General features: G+C 49.6%; 1 long non-coding RNA gene across 2 annotated transcripts; it reads left to right on the forward strand.

Annotated features, from left to right (window-relative positions):
* The first annotated feature begins 640 nt into the window (after nucleotides 1-640).
* On the forward strand, nucleotides 641-3,086 carry LOC128774218 (uncharacterized). 2 transcript variants are annotated; one of them, XR_008418700.1, is made up of 2 exons: nucleotides 641-829; nucleotides 2,232-3,086. It is a non-coding gene; the product is annotated as an uncharacterized LOC128774218 (long non-coding RNA). The 2 variants fall into 2 exon arrangements; XR_008418701.1 differs by lacking the exon at nucleotides 641-829 and adding an exon at nucleotides 1,165-1,381.
* Nucleotides 3,087-5,425: the final 2,339 nt, after the last annotated feature.

The raw sequence follows: 5,425 nt of genomic DNA on the forward strand, positions 1-5,425 counted from the left end.
ACGCAAAGAGAATTGAAGCCCGGAAAGGGTCCACAGACCCTCCATAAAATGATGTTTGCAGTGGCTCGCGCCTCCAACGCCTCCCACCGACCCCACCGCCCTTTTCTTCCAAAGTCCCCGCTCCCCTAATCCAACCGCCTCTTGCCCCGTCGTCCTTTAATTTGTGGCGCCTGAGGTGCCTTTTCCGTGTCCTCCTATGGTCTCCCCACCCGCCTTGGTCACTCCCAGCGGCAGGCAGGGGTGCCCTGGGCCTGCCGTCTCTGCAGGGGGGTGTGTGGGGGGGTGCAGGCTGGAGGGCAGGGTCCCGGGTGCCCGTGCTGGGGAGGGGACCCGCCTTGGTGTGCGCAGATGACTCCGTCCCCCTCGGTCCCGCCCCGGAGCCCGGGCTCCCCGCGCCCTCGCGTCCCGCGTCCCAGGCGGGCTCCCCCGCGGCGGCGCCACGGGATCTGGGGACGCGTCCCGAGCCCGGCAGCGCAGCTCGGGGCAGAGGCGACCGAGGGCGCGGCGCGCTGGCTCCCACCCCGCGGCCGAGGCCCCGCGCACGCGCGTCTCCGGTCCTCGGGCTCCGCCCCGCGGCCAGCGGGCCCGCTGCAGCCGATCGCCGGGCTGGGCGGCGCGGCTCCGGTCCCCGGGCTCCCGAGAAGCCGGTGGTCAGCTGGCTCCCCGGCCACCCGCCAGTCCGCCCCCGCTCCCGGGGTCGGTGCGGGAGCGCGCGCTGAAGGCGATGCCTGGGGGCGCGGGCCCCTTTCCGCCCTCCGGACCTTCAACTTTGTCAGCCTGGACTTCCTGGCCTCGAGGACCTTCTGGCCCCTTTTTGCCAGGTTTCCCGGTGCGTGTGAGGTGGGTGGGGCCGGAGCTCCCGCGGCCCGAGGCTCCTTAACTAGGGAGAGGACAAACTAGGATATTGGGAGGAAGGATGTTGTGTTTTCTCCGTGGAGCGCACTGTGTTGAAGCCGGGGTTGGGTACCCCTGCCTGACCACCAGCGGGAATGGGAGCCTGATGGGGAGGCGTGCTGGGCAGCAGAACGGAGCACTGGCCAGGCTTCGAAGATCTTCAGTCTTGTGTCTCCTAAAGCGCACTTACTGCTTGTTGGGCACCCTAGAGTTAAAAAAAAAAAAAAAAAAAAATTCTTTTTTTAAATGCTTATTTCTGAGAGAGAGAGAGAGAGACAGAGCATGAGCAGGAGTGGGACAGGGAGAGAGGGAGACACAGAATCCCAAGCAGGCTCCAGACTCTGACCTGTCAGCACAGAACCCGATGTGGGGCTGGAACTCCCAAACTGCAAGATCATGACCTGAGTCGAAGTCTTATGCCCTCCGACCTCATGCCCAACCGAATGAGCCACGCAGGCGCCCCTGGCACCCCAGAGTTTATATTCTGGTCAGTATCACCATCCTCTTAGACATCTCTGTCCCTCCTGAGGGAGAGTGGGAGGAGGGATCAGGATTCAAGGCTGGGCCAGATGTGGCTGAGAAACGGACTGCCCCAGGGGTCCCTGTAGCCAGGGCTTTGTGGAGGAAACTGATCACATATATTATGGCAAATCTGTGCGTTGGATTTGCACCGGCATGGTAGATTAAGCACGCTTCTGCTCCTTCTTTCACACCAAACCCCACAGACCGACAGGAAAGGTGGGGTGCCGGCTTCATACTATGTCAAAAACAGAAATGCCGAAGAATTCCTATAATACGGAGATCAGTCAAGAACGGCCTTCCCGAGGAAGAAAATCACAACACACATTTCTGTAGAAGACTGTTCTGGAGCATGAGTCAGGGTGGCTGCCTCTGGAGCAGGGAGCGGTGCCTGGCTTTCCCCTCAGTCACTGCTGCTGAGCAGCAGGCTGTGAGCGACACTCGCAGAAATGTTTTCACAGAGGGTGGGCCCCATGACTGGGAAGGAAGGATCTAGATGTCCTCGCACGCAGAAGACGAACTCCCAGCTCATCCCTTCTGGCGGTGCACCGTCCTGCCAGTGGAAGCTCTAACGTCCTGAGAGTTAACTGAGCAAACATGAGACATGTGAAGGAGTACAATTAGTTCAATTAGGATGACCGGCAGTGAGACACGTGGGCAGGTCCCAACGACCCACGCCTCCTGATGTCCGTGTCCTTGGTGGTCCCCTCTCACGTTGGCCCTGGGCTGGCCTATGACCTGCTTCAGTTGGTGCATGGAGGCAGAAGTGTGCCAGTTCCAGGTTTAAATCTTATGTTCTCTGTTTGTGCTCTTGGCAGCTCTGAATCACCATTTAAGAAGTCCAGGTACCCTGCTGGCCAGATGAAGTAGAGAGACGGAACACACAGGCCCTTAGACTACACGGAGAGAGAGAAGCTTGACTGTCCCGGCTGACCCCACCTCAGCTGACCTGCCAGCTGAATGCAGCTATATGGGCCACCAGCAAGACCGACAGAACCGCCCACTGAGCCTGCCAAGAATACAGAACCATGAGCCACGAGCCATAGTTGTTTCAAGCCACTTAGTTTCGGGTAGTTTGTTAAACCGCAGCGAAAGACCGAAACAGGGTGCAAGATAACATCACACGCAGAAGGCCTGGGAATTAAACATTGGTTGGGGGCAAAAAACTATTTTTCAGGGGCACCTGGATGGCTCAGTTAACCACCCAACTCTTGATTTTGGCTCGGGTCATGATCTCACAGTTTGTGAGTTCAAGCCCCGCATCAGGCTCTGTGCTGACAGCTCAGAGCCTGGAGCCTGCTTCGAATTCTGTGTCTCCCTCTCTCTCTGTTCCTCCCCTGCTCGCACTCTTTGTCTCTCTCTCAAAAATAAATAAAGATTAAATATATTTTTTAAATAAATAAACTTAAAAAAATTTTTTTTAAGTATTTTTCAAGGGCGCCTGGGTGACTCAGTCGGTTAAGCGTCCGACTTCCGCTCAGGTCATGATCTCATGGTTTGTGAGTTCGAGCCCCGGGTCGGGCTCTGTGCTGACAACCTAGAGCCTGCTTTGGATTCTGTGTCTCCCTCTCTCTCTTCCCTTCCCCTGCTCATGCTCTGTCTCTGTCTCTCAAAAATAAATAAACATTTAAAAAAATTAAAAAATAAAAAGTATTTTTCAATTTTTTTTCTTATATGGTCTCGTGTGCTTATTCTTTAAGAATACCAGTAACATTTATGGGGTCCCTGGGTGGCTCAGTCGGTTAAGCGTCCGACTTCAGCTCAGGTCATGATCTCACGGTCCGTGAGTTCGAGCCCCGCGTCGGGCTCTGGGCTGATGGCTCAGAGCCTGGAGCCTGCTTCCAATTCTGTGTCTCCCTCTCTCTCTGCCCCTCCCCCGTTCATGCTCTGTCTCTCTCTGTCTCAGAAATAAATAAACGTTAAAAAAATTTTTTTTAAAAAAGAATACCAGTAACATTTAGAATCACATTGTCAAGTTGCAAAGATGCCATTAACATTTTTTGTTACAAAAGTAATATGTGTATCTGTTCATAATAACATGTCAAACAATGCAAAAGGCATCATAATAATTTCCCTCTCTTCCATCCCACTGACACAACCACTGTTTAGAGTTTAGTATGTACCCTTGCATACCATTCGTTATGCTTCTAGAAACATAAAAATATATACCCAGAGTCATGATTTTTTCTTTTCACTTTATAATAATGAATATTGGATCATACAATTGACATTACTTATGAAATTTGCTTTTCTTACTCAAGAGGAAATCATAGAAATGCTTCCTGGTCAATAAACACAACAATAAACACAATAAACACAAAAAATCTAAGAAATAACTTTCCCTCAGAGAAGTTATGGTTCACGGTCTTCCAATTTCCAGTGTTGCTCCTGAGAGGTCTAAACCTTTCTGGTTTTTGATCTTTCATGTGTGAACTTTTCTCTCTCTCTCTCGTGGGAAGCTTGTAGGGTCTTCTCTGGATCACTAGTATTTGCGTTTTGTGATGCTGTGCTTTGATATGAATCTATTTTATCTTTGCTGAAGAGATCTCTTCTGAAAGCTTGTGGTCCGCTCCAACCGGAAATGCTCAAAATCCACATTTGGCGATGGGCTATCGCTCGGGAAAGCCTTGTTACCAGGGGGGGCAGAGAGCGAGTGACCCTTTCTGCTTATGTTTGAGAATGGGGCACTAAAAACGTATTGGAATAGCTGAGTTCATGAGTGGGCTTATCTCCAGTGGACTCGTGTAGAAGTCAGGCTGGATCTTTTGTGCATCTTTCCTCATGAGCTAGTTGGATTCTCTAAGAAGGACCCCTTGACCTCTCGCCCATGGGGCTGAAGCGTCATGGCCGGAGTTTGGGCACTAAGTGGAAGAAGAGGTTTGGGAAGGTGGTCTTAAAATTTAACTTATGTAAATATCCCTTATCCTCCTGGTTGTTGAACAGTGGTCCTGCCCTTAGCTACACCTGACATCTTGTGGCTCAGAGACCATGTATTCTAACCTCTCCATCAGATAAACCCCCAGTTTTCTTTGGGGAATTGGAAAGGAAGGTTGCTCAGCTGTGTTGAATGGGAAGAGTCTGAGGACGAACCTGTTTCTTAAAAAGGATCTTAAATAACCCTCCTTCCTCCCCTCCTTTTTTTTTCCAACCTTACCTTCTCCCCCATTTCCAGACGTATCTGGCACCTTCCATACCAGAGGGAACCATGTAAAACTCAGGGTTGCCCTAGGCTCTTTCCACTACTAGGTTCACAGGCAGCTTCTTCAGGTCAGTTATCACTCACCATTTGTTTCCAGCTTCCAAAATTTTGTGGATCCTGTGTCCTATCTCAATCACCATGCTTGTCTTTTAATGTCTGTAAATGTCCCTTTGGATGTGATAAACAGAAACTTGGCTCCACCTAAAGAAATCAAGTGTGGTGGTGATGGTAAAAATGAAAGTGACAGTAAAATCTATTTTTTCCTTATTTTTAATCTCTCTAAAGAGACTTACTATAAAGATTAGCTCAAAACGGATCATAGACCTAAGTGTAAAACTATAAAACTTCTAGAAAACACAGGAGACAATATTTTTGATTTTAGGTTAGGCAGAAATCTTCTTAACACCACACCAAAAGCATGATCCATAAGAGGAAAAAAAAAATTGATAAAACTGGATTTCATCAAAACTAAAAACCTACGCTGTTCAGATGACACTGTTCAGAGAAAAAAAGGATAAGCCATAGGCTGAGAGATAATATTTGCAAAACATGTATCTGATAAAGGCTTTGGACCTAGAATATGTAAATAAGTCTCCAAACTCAATAATAAGAAAACAAACAGCCTAATAATAAAAGGGTCAAGAACAGGTGCTTCCGTAAGGGAGATGTATTCATGATAACAAACACATGAAAAAATTCGCAGATCATTACTCTTTAGAGAAATGCAAATTTAAAAAGCCACAATGAGATACCACTAACATGTCTATTAAAATAGCTAAAAACAGGGGCACCTGGGTGGCTTAGTTGGTTGAG

The sequence above is a fragment of the Panthera pardus genome, unplaced genomic scaffold (genome assembly GCF_024362965.1).
Source record: "Panthera pardus isolate Hobbes unplaced genomic scaffold, ASM2436296v1 HiC_scaffold_3, whole genome shotgun sequence".
NCBI lineage: Eukaryota > Metazoa > Chordata > Mammalia > Carnivora > Felidae > Panthera > Panthera pardus.